Source organism: Lissotriton helveticus, chromosome 12, assembly GCF_964261635.1.
Source record: "Lissotriton helveticus chromosome 12, aLisHel1.1, whole genome shotgun sequence".
Classification (NCBI taxonomy): Eukaryota; Metazoa; Chordata; class Amphibia; order Caudata; family Salamandridae; genus Lissotriton; species Lissotriton helveticus.
The window spans coordinates 131,809,687-131,837,407 of NC_136073.1; the positions used below are offsets into that span (position 1 = coordinate 131,809,687).

At 43.4% G+C, this 27,721-nt stretch overlaps 3 non-coding genes across 3 annotated transcripts; all 3 read right to left on the reverse strand.

Moving 5' to 3' along the window:
- Positions 1–20,476: 20,476 nt before the first annotated feature.
- TRNAS-AGA (transfer RNA serine (anticodon AGA)) lies at positions 20,477–20,558 on the reverse strand. Its single transcript has one exon. It is a non-coding gene; the product is annotated as a tRNA-Ser (tRNA).
- A 2,858-nt stretch (positions 20,559–23,416) lies between these two features.
- TRNAS-AGA (transfer RNA serine (anticodon AGA)) lies at positions 23,417–23,498 on the reverse strand. The gene has a single exon. It is a non-coding gene; the product is annotated as a tRNA-Ser (tRNA).
- A 3,400-nt stretch (positions 23,499–26,898) lies between these two features.
- TRNAS-AGA (transfer RNA serine (anticodon AGA)) lies at positions 26,899–26,980 on the reverse strand. Its single transcript has one exon. It is a non-coding gene; the product is annotated as a tRNA-Ser (tRNA).
- Positions 26,981–27,721: the final 741 nt, after the last annotated feature.

Here is a 27,721-nt window from a genome sequence, read left to right on the forward strand (position 1 = left end):
ACTGACCATGTCATGAATGATGTAATATGTGACATCATCAGCAGTGGATTGCAGGTGCGCGATATATAGTTAGTGCAACTAACTATATATGGAATTTCAATGGTTTTGTGTGAGTAAAATAAGGTTTTTTAAATGCTAATTCCTAACTATATATGGTCTATAACCTATGGTTTTTTCAGTGAATTTTCAAGGTTTTGTAAATGCTAATTCCTAACTATATATGGTCTATAACCTATGGTTTTTTCAGTGAATTTCAATGGTTTTTTAATAGCAAATATCATAAGCTGTCGAATGTCAAGTACGTGGTAAGTGAAAACATTTTCGTGTTTATGCACACTGATCTGCTTTGAATGGTGCCCCCCCCCCTCATTTCTATTAGGAGTACTCTCTCTTTGCAGATAGTGAAAGGTAGTTAACGCAGGTCTTTGCCCCCATTGTAATCCGTCGTGCCTGCTTCTCTCTCCATTTGATTCATTGTTATCCAAGTATTTACTGTTTTAGAATTAGTTCTCTTTGGTTCATTCTCTATTTACAAACAAACACAGAGTCGCAATACTCTGTTTAGTCTTTGCAGATAACGAAAAATCGTGTAAAAAAAAAGAAAAAGAATCGAGCAAAATCAGTAGGCCACTAATGGGATCTCTTTTTGACCTCGCAAAAATAGAAACATTAGGAACAACCCCTCATGACAAATACAAAACTAGTGAGATGAACTGAACTCCACACAATGATGGCTGCAAAACAGCTCGGCTCCGCCACCCACCCCGCCCAAAATAACGATAAAGAACGGCTGCCATGATTGGTTGCGGAATGACCACGACGGAGCTACGAAATGGTGCTGCTCTCATGCTAACCCCAGCTTCAGTCTGAAACATCCAGAAACACTGTAGACTACCAATTCGATCAGTTCCGGTAGCGCCCCAATGTAACCCGGTAGAGAAGAACTAGCCCTCCCCTCTTTGACTGATGGTTCTTGTTGCCTGTCCCTTCTGTTGTCATTTAACAGAACTATTTAGCCTGCTGAAAGGGGTTGTGTTCCGACCGCTGGTTGGTGGAGACATTTTGACTATATTCTGTACCTGCGTTGTCGCGTAATGCGTCATATGACGCGCCGCGTTAGCGCATCCGGAAGTCATCCGGGGCGCGCAGCGCGTAACGTAAGCATAACAAGTCATGTGACTTGTTAATAAAACTTTTCATTGGTTCATTTTACTTTTCTTATTGTAATGATGAAAGGCTTGATCATATGACCTAAAAATTACGCTTTTCATTACTTCCGAACATTATTTTTTCTTAAATATATGTTATAATGTTCCAGGCTAATGTACTTTCCCGGAAATTTTACAACTGTCCTGCAAGTAAAATATATTCTTTTTTCGAGAAAAAGAGCGTTTCTTCGTCCCATGACGGAGCCGTTGAGCAAAAGAGGGTCGACCTGCTGTCTTAGTCGCCGATACGCCTGAATATGAGATTCTTATCGATCACTTTATGTTGCAGGAATAGAAAACACAACAGCCCTTGACCATTTATCTTTACTGCGTTCCTTCGTATTATACCTTTTACCCTTCATGTAATTGGTCTGCTTTATTTCACTTGCCTTTTAATGATTCTAAAACAGTGACTATTATTAAAAACTTTACCAATGTATATACTACTACCATGTTTTCTTTTAAAAACCTTTATTGTGAAAATTTCATTATACAAATACGAGCCTATAACCACGTGGGCCGGCCACGGAGCAAACTGTAATCGTATATGATGAATAGACATTTACACTGTAGAGGAACGTAACGGGCGGGCCATTAGGTTGCAAGAACTAAGGTGTCTAACAGTTACGGAATCGGTGGACGTACATTTTATAATTAAAATACGACAGGGCCAGTTACAATAAAATTATCTAGATATACATTTGCGGGCAAGTACCATGGGTGACGTTAATTCGAACTTTCAACAGTACAGTAATCAATAACACATCAGAACTTAATATCAATAGGGATGTCGAAATATTCAATCAATTCTCGTCCCCGCCCGCCATGTGCTTCAAAACTGCATACGTATCTCGTGATTTCAAGGTTCTGCAACCAGTACACAACAAGGAGTTACGAGTCCCATTTATTCTGGCGCCATTTTGGGCGAGGACGGGCAGGTCCAGGATATAGTCAAAATGTCTCTACCAACCATCGACTATGATGATGTTCATATGCTGTATTTATTAGAGTAACACTCAGATGTCCACATGAAATAAATTTGCCACAATCTAAACATGTCATTTTAATCTTTCCAAAGTTCTTCTAAATATTTGGGACCGTTTCCCTTGCCTCTGAAGCTCTCAGTGCCACTTCTTTGATGAATGTACTAGCAGGTCAGGGGTTCTCCTCCAAATCTCTCTTTTATGCAGCACTATAATTAATTGTTGCCACCTCTCCATATGACGATGCATGGTATAGTTACCACAACTATATTTTTTTTCGGTTCCTCTAGAGAGTTCATCGTGGCAGATGAAGCGTGTAACGTACCGGGCATTTACCTTTTTTTGCATGTACAGGAAAGGAAAAAAAAATCGAGCGTCCGAGTTCTAAGGTGTCCCAGGGCCATTTTAGTGGACCAGGCCCAAATCCAAAGAACAGGCCGCCATTTTGAGAGTCCTGTTGCAGCCGCCTGTCGCTGTAGCATCAAGAGCAGCCGAAACTCAGCTGAATGGCAACTGAAACGGTAAAGGGGCGCCCCACTACAGCAGACGAGCCAGGCCCAAATCCAAAGAACTGCTATCTCACAGGCTAATGGGGCGACCCACGCCGAGTTTCAGCATTGTAGGATGACCACACAAGTACAGCAACTTGCTAGACATCACCTCGGTGCCATCCGGATCTCGGCGCCCCACTGCAGATGAAGTGCCTCTCAACTATGAAACCACCACGGTGACATCCGGATCTTGGCGCGTTGTGCTGCCTTCGGCCTATTCGCACATCGGTCCGCTACTGACGCCATCTCACAGGCTAATGGGGTGACCCACGCCGAGTTTCAGCATTGTAGGATGACCACAGCAACTTGCTAGACATCACCTCAGTGCCATCCGAATCTTGGCATCTCAACGCCTAGTGGTATCTTCCATACAAAAAATATTGTTACGCTGCCTTTGGCCCCATTCGCACACCAGTCCGCAACTTAGACATCACCTCGGTGCCATCCGGATCTTGGCATCTCAGCGCCTTGTGGTGTCAGTCAGAAAATATTGTTGTGCTGCCTTCGGCCTATTCGCAAATCCAAAGAACTGCTATCTCACAGGCTAATGGGGCGACCCACGCCGAGTTTCAGCATTGTAGGATGACCACACAAGTACAGCAACTTGCTAGACATCACCTCGGTGCCATCCGGATCTCGGCGCCCCACTGCAGATGAAGTGCCTCTCAACTATGAAACCACCACGGTGACATCCGGATCTTGGCGCGTTGTGCTGCCTTCGGCCTATTCGCACATCGGTCCGCTACTGACGCCATCTCACAGGCTAATGGGGTGACCCACGCCGAGTTTCAGCATTGTAGGATGACCACACCAACTTGCTAGACATCACCTCAGTGCCATCCGAATCTTGGCATCTCAACGCCTAGTGGTATCTTCCATACAAAAAATATTGTTACGCTGCCTTTGGCCCCATTCGCACACCAGTCCGCAACTTAGACATCACCTCGGTGCCATCCGGATCTTGGCATCTCAGCGCCTTGTGGTGTCAGTCAGAAAATATTGTTGTGCTGCCTTCGGCCTATTCGCACATCGGTCCGCTACTGACGCCATCTCACAGGCCAACGGGGCGCCCCACGCCGACTTTCAGCATTGTAGGATGGCCACACCAGTACCACAACTTGCAAGACACCACCTCGGTGCCATCCGGATCTTGGCATCTCAGCGCCTTGTGGTCTCTTCTACACCGGAAATATAGTAGAAAATATTGTTGCGCTGCCTTTAGCCCCATTCACACATCAGTCCGCTACTGACACCATCTCACAGGCCAACGGGGCGCCCCACGCCGACTTTCAACATTGTAGGATGGCCACAGAAGTGCGACAACTTACTAGACACCACCTCGGTGCCATCCGGATCTTGGCGCGTTGTGCTGCCTTCGGCCTATTCGCACATCGGTCCGCTACTGACGCAAACTCACAGGCCAACGGGGCGCCCCACGCCGACTTTCAGCATTGTAGGATGGCCACACCAGTGCGGCAACTTCCTACACACCACCTCGGTGCCATCCGGATCTTCGCGCGTAGTGAAGCTGCAGCAGCTGCAAATAAGCTTCAGACAGTGTTACAACCGCTGCTCAGAACTCTCAACTATGACACCACCTCGATGCCATCCGGATCTTGGCGCGTTGTGTTGCCTTCGGCCTATTCGCACATCGGTCCGCTACTGACACCGCCTCACGTGCCAACGTATTTTCTCCACATTTTATACCCTATGCCGCATAACAGGTCATGTGACTTCTTTATAAAACTTTTCATTGGTTCATTTTACTTTTGGTTTCCTAATGATGGAAGGCTTGATCATATGACCTAAAAACAACACTTTTCATTGGATGAAAACTTTTTTTTCCCCCCAAACGATGAAAGCCCCACCTTGTTTCTGGATGTTTCAGACTGAAGCTGGCGTCACCATGAGAGCACCACCATCTCGTAGCTCCGTCGTGGTCATTCCGCGAGCAATCATGGCAGCCGCTCCCCACCAGAAGCCTGCAGGAGTCGGGGCCCCCAAAACTTTTGATGAATTCTCAAGGCGGAGGGGACGCTTTCGAGAATGGGGTCCAAGACCTAGCAGACAAGCGTCCGATTTCCAAGGTGTCCCAGGGCCATTTCAGTGGACCAGGCCCAAAAAGGAAACAGCCTGCCGCCATTTTGAGAGTCCTGTGGCAGCCGCCTATCGCTGCACCGCAAGAGTGGGCGCAACTCAGCTGAATGGCGGATTTTGACACAGTGGACCAAAAGCGGACGGAATGGCAACTGAAACGGTAAAGGGGCGCCCCACTACAACAGATGACACTCCACCTGGAGAGGCCCGTTCACGCCGCCTCCCCCGGGGCGCCCCACGCCGTTATTCGGAGCAGCATTGTAGGATACCAAAACCAGTGCGGCAACTTACTGGACATCACCTTGGTGCCATCGTTCTGCTGCCTTGGAACTATTCGCACAACAGTTTGCTACTGATGACCCACCCCCCGCGACGCCCCACGCCGTTATTTGCTGGGTGGCAACTTACTAGACATCACTTTTGTGTCATCTAGATTTCGGCGCGTTCTGCTGCCTTGGAACTATTCGCACAACAGTTTGCTACTGATCACCCACCCCCCGCGACGCCCCACGCCGGAAATCTGGACGTTGTGCTGCGTTGGGACTATTCGCACAGCCGACCGCTACTTCGTTGTTTTTCTCTAAAAATGTTTATATGTTATTACTATTTTTGTTTTCTTGTATATATTTATAAATTATTAAAGTTTTATAATCTTACTACTTTGTCGGAGTGCTATATATTTTTAATGTGACACATAATTGTAAAAACTTTGATGTACAAAGAGTCATCCCTGGAATCTTCCGCTTCACGCTCGGTCCCCTCCCCAATCACAATACAGGATGGTTTTCAGATAATAGCAACGCTTCTGCTGTGACGGATCTCATCGAGTGTGGGCCTTGATCTACTATAACTCCTTTGAAGACGGGTGATTCTTTACAGCTGTGGCCATAAACTACATCTGCAGGGCTAGCTGATAGCCTAGGACCGGCCTGGACAATCGGACACAGAGGAAAAGGAGTGTCAGAGGGTGCGGTAGTGAATAGGGCGAAAGGGAGGTGTCGGGCGGGCACAGGGTGTGATTCTCAGGGAAGAACAGCGCAGATGGGGGGAGGTTTATTACCCATGCATAAAACAGAGAGCGGGGGTGACCACTGCCTGGGGGAGATGCTTGCGAGGGTGGGGAGCCATGGTAAGGATCGACAGCGTTCACAGAGTGGATCTGGTCAAGGCATCTAAAATGGCTGCCGTGCACGACAAAAGTGTGGCATTTGAAAAAAGACAAGATGGCGCACACAATGTTTTTCAACAATTCCTGATTTCCTTCGAATCGAACGTTAACAGACGTTGGGACATATTACCAAAGTTAAGCGATATTTATCCCTAACGATGCATTGCAAAGATTTTTTTACCGTCAGAAATTATCGCAGATAAACCTTGCTATTATCAAGGTTTATCGCAAATACGATAAAAAACGAGCGCAATGCATTAATGTCGCTGAAAACTCCGCGATATTCATGCATTACCGAGCTAATGCTCTTAGCCATGTTATCCACCTCCCATTGGATAACATGGCTAAGAACTGCTCAGGGCAGCTGTTACTTTTTGGAGATATTCGCGCTTATCTCGAATATTTCCAAAAGTTGATAATAGGAGATAGCGATGTTAGCGACTGTTTCCAGTCGCTAACATCTTGGCATGCCCACTTTGCATGTCATTAGTGATAAATATCACTCACATGCAAAGTGGGACCCAAGATGGTCGCTATCTCCTACTAGCCGTCGCTAACTGGTGTTAGCAACAGCTAGGTAATACAGATATAATTTTATCTCCGCGAAGCGGAGCGCTGTTACAGATATATATCTTGTTTTTGAACGTTAATTTCTCAAAATGCACTGAAGCACATATATTGAGACATAGCAAAGGCACATCGGGCTACCAGTCCCTAATATTTTACCAAGTTTCGTGCAAATCCATTCAGCCGTTCGATTATTATTATTATTATTTTTTTTTGCCCCGCGGGGCCCTTTTAAAACCTCCACATCAAACCTAGGGGGTCAGCGAGGATCTACTATGCCCCCTTATGGTCATCAGCCGTTCGATTATTATTATTATTTTTTTTTTTGCCCCGCGGGGCCCTTTTAAAACCTCCACATCAAACCTAGGGGGTCAGCGAGGATCTACTATGCCCCCTTATGGTCATTTGCCCCTTCGCTTTGGCCTCCTCTTGTCTCTCGATCCTACCGAGAGACAAGATGGCGGCCGCTACGTACTGTTTGGAATGTTTACAGACACCGGAGAGCCAATCAGCTTCGCTTCGCAAAGCTCCGTAACGCGAAAAGTACGCGAAGCGGTGCGCTGTTACAGATATATATCTTTTTTTGAACGTTAATTTCTCAAAATCCACTGAAGCACATATATTGAGACCTAGCAAAGGCACATCGGGCTACCAGTCCCTACAATTTTGCCAAGTTTCGTGCAAATCCATTCAGCCGTTCGATTATTATTATTATTATTTTTTTTTGCCCCGCGGGGCCCTTTTAAAACCTCCACATCAAACCTAGGGGGTCAGCGAGGATCTACTATGCCCCCTTATAGTTATTTCCCCCTTTGTTTTGACCTCCTCTTGTCTCTCGATCCTACCGAGAGACAAGATGGCGGCCGCTACGGACTGTTTGGAATGTTGACAGACGCCGGAGAACCAATCAGCTTCGCTTCACAAAGCTCCGTTGCGCGAAAAGTACGCGTCCTGGGCCGCTGCCCAGTCCGCTGTTACAGATATATATCTTTTTTTAAACGTTAATTTCTCAAAATCCACTGGAGCACATATATTGAGACCTACAAAAGGCACATCGGGCTACCAGTCCCTACAATTTTGCCAAGTTTCGTGCAAATCCATTCAGCCGTTCGGGCTAAAAGTGAGGCCAACCGCCCTATGGAAAACTCAATGTTAAAAACACGTTTTGGGACCCCCCTTTTTTCTCGACCCCCCCTGGACGAAACCCCCCCCAATTTTCAGGGGCTGCTCAGAAACAAAATGTGCCATTTTCCTGAAAATTTCAGCCAATTCCGTCCACAAACGCCAAAGTTATTAGACATAGAATTTTCAAAAAACCCATAGAGAAAAAATCCTAACTATATATACCTACTGGCGACCGCCAGTAGGTAATATATATATATATATATATATATATATATATATTTTAATTTTCACAGGCGATAGGCAGATGTTCACTTAGCTTGTGTTTTCAGTGACTGGCGCTGTAGGCGCTTCTCGCCCGGTCTTGTTCCCTTAGGACTTGAATCTCCGACAGGATTTGACTGGCGGCCGCTTCTCAGCGTCTTGGCGGCTGTCAACGGTATTTCTCAGTCTTTTTATTCTGACGCTCACAATGCCCTCAGAGACTCGCGCTTGACTTCCTGCGCCGAGTCTGAGTCCGACGTCTTCCACAAAATGATTCGCTCAGGTACTCGACTTCTCAAACTGGGAAATGCTTATTACTAGAATCTTCGTCGCTTAAGGAAAACAAACCTCCTCAGCTAGGGTCTTCAGTGAAGTGCGCGTTTTTCATGACGCTCGCGCTCCACATAGAAGTCTCAGCAGCTGGGGTCTGAGAGACTAGAACGTCTGCTGTCTTCCACGCTGGCAACAACGGCGGCCATCTTACGTCTCCAAGATCGCACCTTGTCAACCCAAGTGTTTGTAGTACCTCTTGATTCACTCAACAGCGCAGTTGGATAGGTAATGACAGGGCCCACAGATTGAGTCCTGACAGTACCCCACAACAAGGTAGATCCTTCCCTTCTTGGCTTAGTAGGGAATCTTTGATGAAAGGATTTTACTAATCTTGGTGCATGAACATCCTCTTCCTGCTCCCAAGACCGTTCCTCTGGGCCATAGCCTTTCCAGTCTATCAAATAATACAGTTTGCCTCTGGAGCACTTGGAATCCAAAATTTCTTTTACTTCATACTCCGTTCCAGTTTCCAACTGAATTGGCTTTGGAGGTAATTGGCTCCTTAGACTTGTAGAAGCCTTTTTTAACAGTGAAACATGGAAGACTGGATGTATCTTCAACTTGGATGGCAGTTCCAACCGATAAGTGACCTGATTAATTTGATCTTTTATAGAGTAAGGACCGATAAATCGAGGTTGAAACTTCCTGTTTCCTTTGAGTCTCAAATTTTTGGTACTTAACCAAACCTGGTCACCTTTAACCAGAAGAGGTCCTGCTTTTCTCTTACGATCAGCATATTCCTTGTATTTTGCTTTAGCCTATCGAAGATTGTTCATGGCTTCTTGTTGGATTCGAAACAAATGTGACATGACTTCTTTTACTGCTGGAACTGCTGATTCCATTTGTCGAATGGTTGCGTTTGGATGTCTGCCATAATTCACAAAGAAAGGAGAGAACCCTGTCGAGGTATTCTTTGCATTATTATGAGCAAATTCTGCTGTCCACAGATATTCCGACCAATTCCCTTCTTCTTTTAAAAGGAAGAGTCGTAAATATTGTTCCAATTCTTGGTTTACTCTCTCCGTCTGCCCATCTGTCTCGGGGTGGTAACTAGTGGAGAACCTAACTTCCGTTCCCAACCCTTCCATAAAGGCCTTCCAAAAACAGGACACAAATTGAGAACCCCTGTCTGAAATGACTATTTTAGGAATTCCATGTATTTTAACAATCTGGGCGCTAAAGTGAGCTGCTAACTGTCTGGCTGTAGGTACCCCCTTTAGAGCTGTGAAATGGGCCATTTTTGAGAAGGCATCCACTACCACTAGAATTGTGTCGAATCCCCGACTTACTGGTAGGTCTGTTATAAGGTCTAATGTAACTGTGTGCCATGGATGGGGGGGTGTGGGTAGGGGTTGCAATAACCCCTTTGGAGCCTGCCGTTCTGACTTCCCCTGCGCGCAAATCTCACAAGACTTCACATACGTCTCAATATCTGACGCCATTTTAGGCCACCAATAATGTCTCTTGACTAATTCCTCTGTCTTAGCTTCTCCCTTGTGGCCAGCCAGTTTGTCGTCATGACACTCTTGCATTACTTGCTGACGTACCTCGATTGTTGGTAGATACAAGGCATTCTGATGATAGGGCAATTTTTGAATTATTCTTCTGTTGGTGTCTTCTTCCACCCATCTCTGCATGGCCTCTTCGCTCATGACATCTGCAATTGACTCTTGTAGTTGAATGGTGGTTATGGCTCCGATAATCTTATCACTGGGAATGATTGGCTGAATGTCTTTGGAGGTTTTCTAAAACTCAGTACCAATTCTGGATAACGCGTCTGCTTTCCCATTTTGGGCTCCAGGACGAAAAGTGATTATGAAATCGTAATCTGCAAAATACAGAGACCACCTCAGCTGTCGTGGAGTAAGTGTTCTGGCCGTTTTCAAGAATTTTAAATTACGATGATCCGTAAACACCGCTAATTTTCAATCTATCCCACTCATCTTCATCTGCCATGAACGTCCAGACAGTAATGACGTTCATTCATGATTGGATGAACTGCAACCACCTCAAACTCAACCCGGACAAGACCGAGCTGGTTCTGACCGGAGGTGGTTGCAGTCCATGGTCCCCTTCCTTCTGGCCCCCTTCTCTTGGTGCCCCCCCACTTCCTGTACCCAAAGTAAAAACCTTGGGGATTTTCCTCAATTCCCAACTCACCGTCCATTCACAAGTTAGTTCCGTGGTTTCCTCCTGTTTTTTCTCCCTTAGAACTATTAGGAAAGTTTCCAGTTTTTTTTCTTCCTCTGCCTTAAAAGTAATCATTCTGGCCATGGTATTGTCTCGTATAGACTACGGTAACATAGTCCATAACGGGGCCCCTGCCTACGCGATTCGTCGCTTGCAACTGGTGCAGAACCAGGGTGCTCGCCTGATCCACGGCCTGCCCAAATACCATCGAGCCACCCCATTGCTCAAAACACTCCACTGGCTCCCAATAAAAGAGCGCGCCCTCTTTAAACTTGGCTGCCTCACCTATCAGGCCAGATCAGGCACTGCTCCCGAATGTATCTGTTCTGCCATCAAGTCCTATCATCCCGGCAGAGAACTTCGCTCCGCTCACTCGGCCCTCCTTGTCATTCCTCGCTTTAAAAAACAGAAAGCGGGCGGCTCAAGTTTTGCTGTCTTGGCTCCCACCTTCTGGAACTCCCTCCCTGCTACCCTGCGCACTTCTCCTTCCTATCTTTTGTTTCGGAAGAACCTCAAAACCTTCCTCTTCACGCAAGCCTACCTGACCTAGCCTCTCCTTGCTGCCACCCACTGTCCCCCACTAGCGCCATGAAACCGCCCGGTAAACGCGCGCTGTACAAATGTTTTTAAATTCAAATTAAATTCAAATTCTTGATGTCGGGCACCCATCAAATAGTGTTGCCACTCCTTAAAGGCGTCCTTGATAGCCAACAGCTCCTTCTCCGTGATGGTATAATTCACTTCAGCAGGAGATAGTTTTCTGGATCTGTAGGCAACCGGATGCAATTGGCCCGTGGTTTTGTGTCGTTGTGACAGCACTCCTCCCACCGCTTGATCTGACGCATCAGTTTCTACGTAAAAAGGCTCTGAGGGGTCAGCATGCAACAAAACTGGCGCTGTGGTGAAATTCTTTTTTAACGATTGAAAGGCCTCTTCCGCTTCTTCAGACCACTCAAACTTGGTTCCTTTTCTCAGTAACTTGGTGAGAGGGAGGATCTTCTTGGAGAACTCGCTAATAAACCTCCGATAAAAGTTAGCGAATCCTATGAAGCCTTGAACTTCTTTCACACTTCTCGAGGATTTCCAGTTTGTCACTGCTTCCACCTTGCGTTGGTCCATCACGATTCCGGAAGGTGACAGTACGAAGCCCAAGAATTCCACCTTGGTCACATCAAAGGCGCATTTTTCTAACTTCACAAACAATTTATTCTCCTGTAGCTTCTGCAACACTCCTCTCACTTGCTCGTGATGTCTTGCCACATCGGAAGAATAAATTAGGATATCGTCTATGTACACAATTGCACACCGATCTATAAACTCTTTCAAGACGTCGTTGATGAAGTGCTGGAAGGCGGCCGGGGCATTGCACAATCCATAGGGCATCACTTGATATTCAAAAAGCCCAAATCTTGTCCGAAATGCCGTCTTCCACTCGTCTCCTTCTCGCATCCGGACTAGATGATAGGCCCCTCTTAGATCGAGCTTCTTATAGATTCGAGCCCCTTTTACTTGGTCTAGAAGCACTGAGATTAGTGGTAGAGGATATCGGTTTTTCTTGGTTATTTTATTTATGGCTCTGTAGTCGATGCACAGCCGCAATTCTCCTTCCTTCTTAGGCACAAAAAACAGGGGCGACGAAACAGGCGATTGGGACGGTCGAATGAAACCATTGGCAAGATACTTATCCAAGTACTCCTTCAAATGTTGATGTTCCTTCTCGGTCAAGGCATAGACACGACTGCATGGCAAATTTGACCCGGGCTCTAATTCTATCTTGCAGTCATAAACTCGATGTGGCGGTAAGCGTTCTGCTTCCACTTCATTGAATACTTCTGCGAATTCCTTATATTCTTCTGGAATTTCTTGAACATTGATCACACACAGGGAATGCTCGATGGTACACAAGGCCTGCGCTGGGGTGTTCTTTTCAAGTTGGTTCTCTGAATCGAAACAATTTTCACAACAGTAACTTGAATCCATCACTATAGTTCTGGAACTCCAATTAATTGTAGGATTATGCTCCGTAAGCCAGGGGAGGCCAAGAATTAATTGGAATTGAGGGGCATCTATCAAATTAAACTGAACTTCCTCCTGATGTCCTTCTCTGGTTGTCAACTGGATAGCCTCGGTATGGCTCACGATGGGCCCTGAAGAAAGATTTGTCCCATCTACAGCACGTACTGGTTCACTCTTGGCCTTCCGAATTGCCTGAATTCCAACCCTTGTGGCAAACTTTAAATCACAGAAGTTCCCTGTGGCACCTGAGTCAATCATCACCGACACTTCAGTCAAGGTTGTCTGTCTGAATTTCACTTCCATTGTCAAAACTAGATGCGGCGCCGCTGACTGTAGCGTGTTCGCGACTTGGTGTTCATGTGGAGTTATTTCTTGAGTCGCACTCACCTGTTCAACTCCCCCCACAGGTGGTGCCATTAGTTTTCCTTCGGCTTGAATGGACCCTTTGGTTTCTTCGGACACTCTCGGACGAAATGGCTTCCGGATCCACAATACATACATTGGTTGTTCGCTCTTCTTCTTTCCTTCTCTTCTTTAGTCAAAGGGCCTCTTATTGTCCCAATTTGCATCGGTTCGATTCCTGTATGATTTTCAGAGGTTTTTGTGCCATCTGACCGAGCCCGGTCAAATCTCGGAGGTATTGCCTTAAAATCTTTCTTCTTCTCCCCACGCCGTTCTCCTTGACGGAAATCTATCTCTAACACTAAATCTATCAGTGCTGAAATTTCGGTAGGCCGATTAGGAATTTGAGCCAAGGTGTCTTTTAATTCATCTCTCAGCCCACGATAAAATACTGCGGCTCTCTTGCTCTCTGGCCAATTGGTCTCTACTACCAACTTATTGAATTGAGCCAGGTATGCGATCAAGTCTCGATTCCCCTGTCGAAGATCTAAGAGTTCATTATCCACCACCTGAGAAATTCTCCTTCGGTCGAATATTCTTAAAAATTCTTGTTTAAAATCCTCAAAATTCCGTAGCAAGGGGTCATCTCTTGTGACTAGGGGCATGGACCACGAAGCTGCATCTCCACTAAGATATGAAAGTATGAAAGCCACTCTAGACTGCGCGTCGAGGAAGATCGAAGGGCGGCACATAAAATGTAATGAGCACTGTGATAAAAATATCTGCGCTTTCTGAGGATCCCCATTAAATCTCTCCGGAGCTGCTAATGGAATGACCGGAGAGAGAGAATGTATTACCTGAGTAGTGGACCTATTAGTTGTCTCTAAGACTGGGTTCATGGCTTCTCTCTCCAAACTACTTGGTTGGCGTAGTCTTAACGCCAATTCAGCAGTTTCTTTCCTAGCACTAATCACTTCTTGCCTCAAGCTTCGATTCTCCTCCCTCACCGCTCCCAATTCCTTCTGTATAGCATCTAGGATTGTACCTAAGGACTGGACATCAATTCCTTCTGCCATCTCTGTTCAGGTGCAAAGGCTACTTGGGCACTTCACTCTGTCAGGACTATGTAACTTATGTTGCTCACCAAGGTCTTGCACAGGAGCAGAGATGCTAGAACCCAAATCCCTCTGAGCAATGTCGGTGGGTCAAGTCACTGAACCCTCCCTTCATTACCCTAAGGGAAGGGGGTGTTGGATAAAATAACAAACAGAGAAGAGAATGGTCCTGCGCTGGTTCCCTCTGGTCTCTGCCTTCTGGTGGCTTTGTAGCTTTGAGGAACCTAAAAGCAATAGCACAACATTACATTCCTGCCATCCGGTTAATCATTTGTCTACTCTTGAGTACGTGTTTTTTTCTGCTCACCCACCCTTGTGCTGCTGGACCTTGCCTCTCTTCTTAATGAAATGATTTAACTCAGCTCATCTATCAGTTGTCACTATTATAACAAATAAACAGCAAACATAGATTAATTTTGTTCCTGATGACTCTTACTTAATATTACCTATTTATATTTTGGTAGGGAAAGGTGCACTTACTTCACTAATATTAGAGCTTTCTGTTAATATGGGTTTCTGTCTGAATGGTCTTTCCTTATTTACTTATAGGGCCTCTGACTGATGACTAATTCTTGCTCTCTTTTCTTTCCTTGCAGGCTCACTGAGCTCCTCGAGTTGTTTCAGCAGTTGAGGTAAGTATTTACATATTTTACATCTTGTCTTTCTTTTTCTTTTAAAACGTTTACTTATAAGTTCTATTTTTTAAAAGAACAACAGTTGCTTAATTGAATTGCAATTCTCGTATTGTCTATATATATATTCACTGAAAAAACCATAGGTTATAGACCATATATAGTTAGGAATTAGCATTTACAAAACCTTGAAAATTCACTGAAAAAACCATAGGTTATAGACCATATATAGTTAGGAATTCGCATTTACAAAACCTTATTTTACTCACACAAAACCATTGAAATTCCATATATAGTTAGTTGCACTAACTATATATCGCGCACCCGCAATCCACTGCTGATGATGTCACATATTAAATCATTCATGACATGGTCAGTGACATCACTGATGACATCACTGATGACATCTCAAATGACATCACTGATGACATCTCAAATGACATCACTGATGACATCACTGATGACATCTTATTTGACATTACTGATCACATCACTGATGATATCATTCATGTGATAATACGATGAACCTCTTCAGACTCTAATATAACCTTAGATACAATCAGTGTAAACAGACACTCACAGACTGTCACTCATCCATGGAGTTACTCACACACCTAGTCAGTCATGCAAAGAATCAATCACACCTCCATTTCCTCAACTATACAGTTATACAAACTTTACTTATTCAAACATATACTAACACATATTTACTCTCTTATACAATCCCTGATACAAGTTCACAATGATCCATACAGCCACTCACACATTCACTGGCTCTTATGCACAGTTATTTATATATGTCAACTCTCACATGTACTGTGTTTTACATATGTACTTACTTTGACATGTAGCACTGAGATATCCATTCACTCACCAATACACTCATGCACACAGTCAACCGCCCATACAGCTGTTTCCACATGCACTTTTGAAACCATACATCTAGTGAATCAACTGCTCGCACATCTATGCACAGAGTCATACACCTCCCAGCCACCCACACACACACTCAGTCTCCCATACAAATACTTGGGCAACCAATCAATAACCCATATAGTTACTCATATAGCTACTTATCAACACATGCAACAGTTTACAGAACAACAGACATAATGATGCACAAATTAAGACAGTTTAGTCACTAACCCATGCACTCAGTGAGACACATTTAATCACTCACTCATACAGTCAGTCATGCACCTACTAAATCCTTCATCCAGACGCTTATACATCCACTCATTCTTCAATATGTAAGACATATTTTAACTTTACAGAAACATACAGTCACTGGATGTTGTCATCAGTGATGTCATCAGTGATGTCATTTGAGATGTCATCAGTGATGTCATCAGTGATGTCACTGACCATGTCATGAATGATGTAATATGTGACATCATCAGCAGTGGATTGCGGGTGCGCGATATATAGTTAGTGCAACTAACTAAATATGGAATTTCAATGGTTTTGTGTGAGTAAAATAAGGTTTTGTAAATGAGAATTCCTAACTATATATGGTCTATAACCTATGGTTTTTTCAGTGAATTTTCAAGGTTTTGTAAATGCTAATTCCTAACTATATATGGTCTATAACCTATGGTTTTTTCAGTGAATTTTCAAGGTTTTGTAAATGCTAATTCCTAACTATATATGGTCTATAACCTATGGTTTTTTCAGTGAATATATATATATACATACATATATAAACATATATCATCTGTATATCTATATAAATACAAACATAAATGCATGCATACATATACTTATATGCATACAGATGCATGTTATTTACATGAAAGTTGAAAAAACACTAATAAAAGCAAAGCTAAAAAGCCACCTCATTACAAACAGAATGGCTTTAACTTAAACGAGGGCGAGATCTATTGCATTTTCAATGCTTGTTTACTTTGGTTCCATCAAGAAGGCATTCAGATGTGTCACACATTTGCCATAAATTCTGAATGTTAGCACTCTAGTTGCACATTAGATCACTGTAGTAAAGCTACTGCTCACCAGGGACGTCTGCTGCTGGTATTCAAAGTGCATGTTTCAGTCTGCATGTCAGAATTTTTTTAATGAAATTGAAGAGGGTTTGAGAAGTCACTCAAAATGTGCCCTAATTTTTCTTTCTGCAGCACTAATCATAATTCATATGTCAAAATATACCCCCTCATTTTGTTCCTTTTTAAATTAAATGTTTTAAGAGTTACCACTTTATTCCCATCACGATGGCTCCAGGTGTGCTATACCTTTGTAATAAGTAGGACTGTTAGCGCTCTAGTTGTTCTTTAGAACACTCTGGGACATTCTGTCATTGGGCTATACTTGGGCTACATCTGGGTGATATTTGGGCTACATTTGGGCTCTTTTGTCTCTGGTGGCCATTTTGGGAGACTGCATGTCAGAATGTTTTAATGAAATAGAAAAGGATTTGAGAAGTCACTCAAAATGTGCCCTAATTTTTCATTCTGCAGCACTAATCATACTTTCTATGGCAAAATATACCCCCTCATGTTGTTTCTTTTTAAATTAAATGTTTTAAGAGTTACCACTTTATTCCAATCAAGATGGCTTCAGGTGTGCCATACCTTTGTAATAAGTAGGACTGTTAGCGCTCTAGTTGTTCTTTAGAACACTCTGGGACATTCTGTCATTGGGCTATACTTGGGCTACATCTGGGTGATATTTGGGCTACATTTGGGCTCTTTTGTCTCTGGTGGCCATTTTGGGAGACTGCATGTCAGAATGTTTTAATGAAATAGAAAAGGATTTGAGAAGTCACTCAAAATGTGCCCTAATTTTTCATTCTGCAGCACTAATCATACTTTCTATGGCAAAATATACCCCCTCATGTTGTTTCTTTTTAAATTAAATGTTTTAAGAGTTACCACTTTATTCCAATCAAGATGGCTTCAGGTGTGCCATACCTTTGTAATAAGTAGGACTGTTAGCGCTCTAGTTGTTCTTTAGAACACTCTGGGACATTCTGTCATTGGGCTATACTTGGGCTACATCTGGGTGATATTTGGGCTACATTTGGGCTCTTTTGTCTCTGGTGGCCATTTTGGGAGACTGCATGTCAGAATGTTTTAATGAAATAGAAAAGGATTTGAGAAGTCACTCAAAATGTGCCCTAATTTTTCATTCTGCAGCACTAATCATACTTTCTATGGCAAAATATACCCCCTCATGTTGTTTCTTTTTAAATTAAATGTTTTAAGAGTTACCACTTTATTCCAATCAAGATGGCTTCAGGTGTGCCATACCTTTGTAATAAGTAGGACTGTTAGCGCTCTAGTTGTTCTTTAGAACACTCTAGGAGGCTGCAGTAGAACACAAAGGAATCAACTGACAGTCTCTGTCCTTGTTGGATGTACATGTTTTACTGAGAATGTCAGACTTCATTTTCACATGACTGAGAAAGATAATGTGAATTTACAGAAAATATGCTTTCAGTTTAGCTTATAGATCCCCTTCCAAACCACTGTGGGAAAATCATGAGATATTAGTTTTCTTTCAAACAATATTCATGATATCACAGCAGAAGGTTTTTTCACATGGTAAAATCACCTTAGAACCCACCACAATTCCTAAAACGAGTATGGTACCATCAACAAATGATTTATAATGTAACCAAAGTCCTAAAACCCTCTATTAACTACAATGCTTTTTAATGAGGTGCTATCATGTATATTGGTCCCAAGATGGCTGCCAACACTTCTTGGATGAAGTGCTGACAGCCAATCAGATCAGATGTGTGGTTAGGCTCCGCCCAGATATATATCTTTTTTTGAACCTAAATTACTCAAAATCCACTGGAGCACATATATTGAGACCTAGCAAAGGCACATCGGGCTAAGAGTCCCTACAATTTTGCCAAGTTTCGTGCAAATCCATTCAGCCGTTCGAGCTAAAAGTGAGGCCAACCGCTCTATGGAAATTAACATGGGAAAAACACGTTTTGGGACCCCCCTTTTTTCTCGGCCCCCCCTTGATGAAACCCCCCCAAATTGTCAGGGGCTGCTCAGAAACAAAATGTTCCATTTTCCTGAAAATTTCAGCCAATTCCGTCCACAAACGCCAAAGTTATTAGACATAGAATTCTCAAAAATCCCATAGAGAAAAAATCCTAACTATATATACCTACTGGCGACCGCCAGTAGGTAATATATATATATATATATATATTTTAATTTTCACAGGCGATAGGTAGATGTTCACTTAGCTTGTGTTTTCAGTGACTGGCGCTGTAGGCGCTTCTCGCCCGGTCTTGTTCCCTTAGGACTTGAATCTCCGACAGGATTTGACTGGCGGCCGCTTCTCAGCGTCTTGGCGGCTGTCAACGGTATTTCTCAGTCTTTTTATTCTGACGCTCACAATGCCCTCAGAGACTCGCGCTTGACTTTCTGCACCGAGTCTGAGTCCGACGTCTTCCACAAAATGATTCGCTCAGGTACTCGACTTCTCAAACTGGGAAATGCTTATTACTAGAATCTTCGTCGCTTCAGGAAAACGAACCTCCTCAGCTAGGGTCTTCAGTGAAGTGCGCGTTTTTCATGACGCTCGCGCTCCACATAGAAGTCTCAGCAGCTGGGGTCTGAGAGACTAGAACGTCTGCTGTCTTCCACGCTGGCAACAACGGCGGCCATCTTACGTCTCCAAGATCGCACCTTGTCAACCCAAGTGTTTGTAGTACCTCTTGATTCACTCAACAGCGCAGTTGGATAGGTAATGACAGGGCCCACAGATTGAGTCCTGACACCGCCTGCTTGTGAACTGCCAGTAGTCAAAGATCACACATACACTTGTGGGCCTGTGATGGGACACCAATGCAGAGAAACACACCTGGCGCAGATCTTCTTTTCTGTCTATTAGACCTGCATCTCCCCTTTACCTCCTCAAGCCATCTGTATGTGAAGCAAGAAAGAGTTAAGGAGCGGTCCATCTACACTTTTATAGGGAGGATGCTGCCGTGAGCTCCTCCCAGCTAATCACACAAACAGCAGTAAAGCAAGATAACTACACAGTTAGGGGGGACTGCATGGTTAGGTTTTTGAGGAATTATTGAAACTGACCTCAGTGACCCATGATCAGAGCTGTGGCTAATGACTGCGTGCCTAATTATGATGAAGCAAGCACCATGGCTCGTAGGGGCCCCACAACACGCTTTTCTTAGCTCATTGAATTAAAGTATAAACGTCTGCCATGTGTGAGTGGTAAAGACTTGTTAATTTGGTTGCTTTTTCCAGTTCATGTCTGACAACAAGATGAAGGAACATTGGGGCATCAGAAGCTTTGGAAAGTAGCCACCAACCTCAGAGAAAGAGAGAAAGAGGGAAAAGGCAGTATGAGGTGTGGAGAAAACAGCAGCAGGTACAAGGCGCTCAAATGAGATTAATGGCGCCTAAATAGAGCACGTAAAGGAACAGTTACAAATCTAAGAAAAGGGAAAGAAAGACTAGGAAAAAAACACAGAAAGAGCCTGTAGATAAAATTCTCTTCCTGGGACAGCAGGCTAAGAGAAATTACACAGGGAGCAGTTAAGCTTGTAACACGGGGAGAATAGAAAAGAAAATGCAGTTTTATGAAGTGTGTTTGCCTAATCCAGCAAGCACTTTTGTTTTATTTTTCTATTTGCTTCTTTTATTGGTAAAGTAAGTTTCAAGTGCATGCACAGGTATGACTGAGAGAGCCAGGGTATAATAATTTGAAGCGTTTGTACCAGCGCTAATGTAGGACGAGAGTTATAGCAAAGATATGAAAGGGGTAGCGATAATAAATATGTGAAAGGGCAATAGTGACACCAAAATAAGCCACCTATTTATAAAACTGACATGGAAGAAATACTAAAGGTTAATTTCTGAAATTGTAGCCGATGTTAAAAAGATTCTCGTTGCTGGCAGGATTCGAACCTGCGCGGGGAGACACCAATGGATTTCTAGTCCATCGCCTTAACCACTCGGCCACAACAACTGACTGTAAGCTTTGTGCAAATAATCTGTATGCAAGTTTTCAAGGTGTTCCACAGCAAATTCCTGATATTCTGCAATGCACTTTTTAAAAATAATGTTTTTTTCAGCAGGCACATTCTCTCCTAAAAACAAAAATTGCATGAGTATATCTCTAGTTTGGAAAAGGATAGGCTTTCATGCATACTCTCATCTGGCACTCAAGTTTTTGGGACCCTATTGCACTCTGTTTTCGTGCTGCTTTTAGTTTATGGCCCATATTACAGAAGTCTACCATCTTTGAGTATTTGAGGCTCCTTTGTAAGTGCTTTATCTTTTTTCCTTGAAGAGCTATATAATAAAGGGATTCGGGAAAGATTGCATTTATGGAAGATAAAAGAAGGCAAACTTGTCTCACCAAATGCCGTAGAGAAACCTGATGTTTTACTCATGTTATCCTTAGTTCGATATTGTTAGACCTTGCATTCTTAAGGTGGTCTCAACCCTACCTTTTTGCTTTTCACCTCCGCATTTTGCTGTATCTTTTTGTTGGCCTTAGGACTCTGATCAATTTATCGCTACTAATCAGTGCTGAAGTGCACGTGCTTCTTCCCTAATCATGTGTGTAATTGGAGTATACCTGACTGACAGATTTAATTTACTTGAAAGCCCCTTATAAAGTGGTATACCATATACCCAGGGACTGATTGTGCAGCCCAAAGAAGTAGCATTTCAAACCTGTCTCAAGCCTGCTACTGCAGTGCCTGTGCTGCAGTGTACTGCCACTTCGACTTGCCATTTAAAACTACTTGCCAAGCCTTAAACTCCAATTTTATTACATATAATTAACCCCTAAGGTAGGCCCTAGGTAGTCCTAGGGGCATCATGCTATGTAAGTAAAAGGTAAGACATGTACTGTGGTAGTTTGCATGTCCTGGTAGTACCAAACAGTCTATTACATTTTTCACTACTGTGAGGTCTGCCCCTCTCATAGGTTAACATTGGGTATTCCCTTATACTTTTTGGGGGTAATTCCATATCAGAGAGGAGAAGCTTTATTTATTTATTGATGAATCCTATTTACTGGTGAGGTTGGATTTAACTTTACTATTTTATAAATGATATTTTTAGAGAGTGAGCATTTCTCTGCACTTACTGCTCTATTTGCCTGAAAACCTGTCTCCAATTGACGTCTGGATTGGGCTGCGAGACAGCTACATTTGTGCATTCCATCTAGACAGCCACAACACAGGTCACTCAGCTGCAACTGAATTCATCTGCTTTCTGATTGGCATGGGGGAGAGCTCCGTTCCCCCCACCACTAATATGTTCAAGAACGATAATTTATGTCAGTAGGTACAATATAGCTACATCTTATAATCATGTGCGTTTAAATAATTTGTCGTTAGATCGTTTAAATATTTAAAAGGATCTGTTTTAATAGACATTTTACAAAAACAACTTGTACATTTAGTAGTTCTGTAAAAGAAAAACCCAACTGCCGTGACATTGCCAACCACAATGCCGTGACTCTGATTTGAACCGAGGTTGCTGCGGCCACAACGCAGAGTACTAACCACTATACAATCACGGCGAGCTACTTGGGCTCAATAACATACAGTGACATGGAGAATTTATAATTCGGAACACTCAGGGCTACTCCTGTGATAGGCTGAATGTGTTCATTGCTTCCTCATTCCTTATACAAATGCTTTGTCTCCTCAGTGGTTGATAGGCTGAAACCGTTTCCTGGCCGCCTGCTTGTGTACTGCCAGTAGTCAAAGATCACACATACACATGTGGGCCTGTGATGGGACACCAATGCAGAGAAACACACCTGCCGCAGATCTTCTATTCTGTCTATTAGACCTGCATCTCCCCTGTACCTCCTCAAGCCATCTCTACGTGAAGCAAGAAAGAGTTAAGGAGAGGTCCATCTACTCTTTTATAGGGAGGATGCTGCCGTGAGCTCCTCCCAGCTAATCACACAAACAGCAGTAAAGCAAGATAACTACACAGTTAGGGGGGACTGCATGGTTAGGTTTTTGAGGAATTATTGAAACTGACTTCAGTGACCCATGATCAGAGCTGTGGCTAATGACTGCGTGCCTAATTATGATGAAGCAAGCACCATGGCTCGTAGGGGCCCCACAACACGCTTTTCTTAGCTCATTGAATTAAATTATAAACTTCTGCCATGTGTGAGTGGTAAATGCTTGTTAATTTGGTTGCTTTTCCAATTCACGTCTGACAACAAGATGAAGGAGCATTGGGGCATCAGAATCTTTGGAAAGTAGCCACCAACCTCAGAGAAAGAGAGAAAGAGGGAAAAGGAAGTATGAGGTGTGGAGAAAACAGCAGCAGGTACAAGGAGCTCAAATGAGATTAATGGCGCCTAAATAGAGCACGTAAAGGAACAGTTACAAATCTCAGAAAAGGGAAAGAAAGACTAGGAAAAAAACACGGAAAGAGCCTGTAGATAAAATTCTCTTCCTGGGACAGCAGGCTAAGAGAAATTACACAGGGAGCAGTTAAGCTTGTAACACGGGGAGAATAGAAAAGAAAATGCAATTTTATGAAGTGTGTTTGCCTAATCCAGCAAGCACTTTTATTTTATTTTTCTGTTTGCTTCTTTTATTGGTAAAGTAAGTTTCAAGTGCATGAACAGGTATGACTGAGAGAGCCAGGGTATAATAATTTGAAGCGTTTGCACCAGCGCTAATGTAGGACGAGAGTTATAGCAAAGATATGAAAGCGGTAGCGATAATAAATATGTGAAAGGGCAATAGTGACACCAAAATAAGCCACGTATTTATAAAACTGACATGGAAGAAATACTAAAGGTTAACTTCTGAAATTGTAGCCGATGTTAAAAAAAATTCTCATTGTTGGCAGGATTCGAACCTGCGCGGGGAGACACCAATGGATTTCTAGTCCATCGCCTTAACCACTCGGCCACAACAACTGACTGTAAGTTTTGTGCAAATAATCTGTATGAAAGTTTTCAAGGTGTCCCACAGCAAATTCCTGATATTCTGCAATTCACTTTTTAAAAATAATGTTTTTTTCAGCAGGCACATTCTCTCCTAAAAACAAAAATTGCATGAGTATATCTCTAGTTTGGAAAACGATAGGCTTTCATGCATACTCTCATGTGGCACACAAGTTTTTGGGACCCTATTGCACTCTGTTTTCACGCTGCTTTTAGTTTATGGCCCATATTACAGAAGTCTACCATCTTTGAGTATTTGAGGCTCCTTTGTAAGTGCTTTATCTTTTTTCCTTGAAGAGCTATATATTGAAGGGATCCGGGAAAGATTGCATTTATGGAAGATAAAAGAAGGCAAACTTGTCTCACCAAATTGCGTAGAGAAACCTGATGTTTTACTCATGTTATCCTTAGTTCGTTTTTGTTAGACCTTGCATTCTTAAGGTGGTCTCAACCCCACCTTATTGCTTTTCACCTCCGCATTTTTCTGTATCTTTTTGTTGGCCTTAGGACACTGATCACTTTATCGCTACTAATCAGTGCTGAAGTGCACGTGCATCTTCCCTAATCATGTGTGTAATTGGAGTATACCTGACTGACAGATTTAATTTACTTGAAATCCCCTTGTAAAGTGGTATACCATATACCCAGGGACTGATTATGCCGCCCAAAGAAGTAGCATTTCAAACTGTCTCAAGCCTGCTACTGCAGTGCCTGTGCTGCAGTGTACTGCCACTTCGACTTGCCATTTAAAACTACTTGCCAAGCCTTAAACTCCAATTTTATTACATATAATTAACCCCTAAGGTAGGCCCTAGGTAGTCCTAGGGGCATCATGCTATGTAAGTAAAAGGTAAGACATGTACTGTGGTAGTTTGCATGTCCTGGTAGTACCAAACAGTCTATTACATTTTTCACTACTGTGAGGTCTGCCCCTCTCATAGGTTAACATTGGGTATTCCCTTATACTTTTTGGGGGGTAATTCCATATCAGAGAGGAGAAGCTTTATTTATTTATTGATAAATCCTATTTACTGGTAAGGTTGGATTTAACTTTACTATTTTATGAATGTCATTTTCTAGAGAGTGAGCATTTCTCTGCACTTACTGCTCTATTTGCCTGAAAACCTGTCTCCAATTGACGTCTGGATTGAGTTGCGAGACAGCTACATTTGTGCATTCCATCTAGACAGCCACAACACAGGTCACTCAACTGCAACTGAATTCATCTGCATTCTGATTGGCATGGGGGAGAGCTCCGTTCCCCCCACCGCAAATAGGTTCAAGAACGATAATTTAGCCGACTGGACTAAGGAAACGCCCTCTACGCCGGAACCACAGCCAAGCTACAGAAAAGACTCCAGCGCATCCAGAACGCCTCCGCCCGACTCATCCTGGATGTCCCCTGACGCAGCCACATCTCCAGCCACCTGAGGAACCTGCACTGGCTCCCCGTCGACAAGAGGATCACGTTCCGGCTCCTCACCAACACACACAAGTCTCTCCACGACCTGTGCCCCAAGTACCTCAACGACCGCCTGACCTTCTACACGCCCACCCGCCAGCTACGGTCCACCAGCCTCGCCCTCGCAGCCGTACCACGCATCCGAAGAGCCACCGCCGGAGGAAGATCCTTCTCTTACCTGGCTGCCAAGACTTGGAACTCCCTCCCCATCCACCTTCGGCTGACCCAGGACCATCTCGCCTTCAGGAAACAACTCAAGACCTGGCTGTTCGAGCAGTAGCAGACCCCTCCCCCCAAGCACCTTGAGACCCTCCCGGGTGAGTAGTGCGCTATACAAATGGCATGATTGATTGATTGATTGATTGATTAATTTATGTCAGTAGGTACAATATAGCTACATCTTATAATCATGTGTGTTTAAATAATTTGTCGTTAGATCGTTTAAATATTTATAAGGATCTGTTTTAATAGACATTTTACAAAAACAACTGGTACATTTGGTAATTCTGTAAAAGAAAAACCCAACTGCCATGACATTGCCAACCACAATGCCGTGACTCGGATTCGAACCGAGTTTGCTGCGGCCACAACGCAGAGTGCTAACCACTATACGATCACGGCGAGCTACTTGGGCTCAATAACATATAGTGACATGGAGAATTTATAATTCGGAACACTCAGGGCTACTCCTGTGATAGGCTGAATGTGTTCATTGCTTCCTCATTCCTTATACAAAGGCTTTGTCTCCTCAGTGGTTGATAGGCTGAAACCGTTTCCTGGCCGCCTGCTTGTGAACTTCCAGAAGTCAAAGATCACACATACACTTGTGGGCCTGTGATGGGACACCAATGCAGAGAAACACACCTGGCGCAGATCTTCTATTCTGTCTATTAGACCTGCATCTCCCCTGTACCTCCTCAAGCCATCTGTATGTGAAGCAAGAAAGAGTTAAGGAGAGGTCCATCTACACTTTTATAGGGAGGATGCTGCCGTGAGCTCCTCCCAGCTAATCACACAAACAGCAGTAAAGCAAGATAACTACACAGTTAGGGGGGACTGCATGGTTAGGTTTTTGAGGAATTATTGAAACTGACCTCAGTGACCCATGATCAGAGCTGTGGCTAATGACTGCATGCCTAATTATGATGAAGCAAGCACCATGGCTTGTAGGGGCCCCACAACACGCTTTTCTTAGCTCATTGAATTAAATTATAAACTTCTGCCATGTGTGAGTGGTAAATGCTTGTTAATTTGGTTGCTTTTCCAATTCACGTCTGACAACAAGATGAAGGAACATTGGGGCATCAGAATCTTTGGAAAGTAGCCACCAACCTCAGAGAAAGAGAGAAAGAGGGAAAAGGAAGTATGAGGTGTGGAGAAAACAGCAGCAGGTACAAGGAGCTCAAATGAGATTAATGGCGCCTAAATAGAGCACGTAAAGGAACAGTTACAAATCTCAGAAAAGGGAAAGAAAGACTAGGAAAAAAACACAGAATGAGCCTGTAGATAAAATTCTCTTCCTGGGACAGCAGGCTAAGAGAAATTACACAGGGAGCAGTTAAGCTTGTAACACGGGGAGAATAGAAAAGAAAATGCAGTTTTATGAAGTGTGTTTGCCTAATCCAGCAAGCACTTTTATTTTATTTTTCTGTTTGCTTCTTTTATTGGTAAAGTAAGTTTCAAGTGCATGAACAGGTATGACTGAGAGAACCAGGGTATAATAATTTGAAGCGTTTGCACCAGCGCTAATGTAGGACGAGAGTTATAGCAAAGATATGAAAGCGGTAGCGATAATAAATATGTGAAAGGGCAATAGTGACACCAAAATAAGCCACCTATTTATAAAACTGACATGGAAGAAATACTAAAGGTTAACTTCTGAAATTGTAGCCGATGTTAAAAAAAAATTCTTGTTGTTGGCAGGATTCGAACCTGCGCGGGGAGACCCCAATGGATTTCTAGTCCATCGCCTTAACCACTCGGCCACAACAACTGACTTTTTGTGAAAATAATCTGTATGAAAGTTTTCAAGGTGTCCCACAGCAAATTCCTGATATTCTGCAATTCACTTTTTAAAAATAATGTTTTTTTCAGCAGGCACATTCTCTCCTAAAAACAAAAATTGCATGAGTATATCTCTAGTTTGGAAAAGGATAGGCTTTCATGCATACTCTCATGTGGCACTCAAGTTTTTGGGACCCTATTGCACTCTGTTTTCGCGCTGCTTTTAGTTTATGGCCCATATTACAGAAGTCTACCATCTTTGAGTATTTGAGGCTCCTTTGTAAGTGCTTTATCTTTTTTCCTTGAAGAGCTATATATTGAAGGGATCCGGGAAAGATTGCATTTATGGAAGATAAAAGAAGGCAAACTTGTCTCACCCAATTGCGTAGAGAAACCTGATGTTTTACTCATGTTATCCTTAGTTCGTTTTTGTTAGACCTTGCATTCTTAAGGTGGTCTCAACCCCACCTTATTGCTTTTCACCTCCGCATTTTGCTGTATCTTTTTGTTGGCCTTAGGACTCTGATCACTTTATCCCTACTAATCAGTGTTGAAGTGCACGTGCTTCTTCCCGAATCATGTGTGTAATTGGAGTATACCTGACTGACAGATTTAATTTACTTGAAAGCCCCTTGTAAAGTGGTATACCATATACCCAGGGACTGATTGTGCCGCCCAAAGAAGTAGCATTTCAAACTGTGTCAAGCCTGCTACTGCAGTGCCTGTGCTG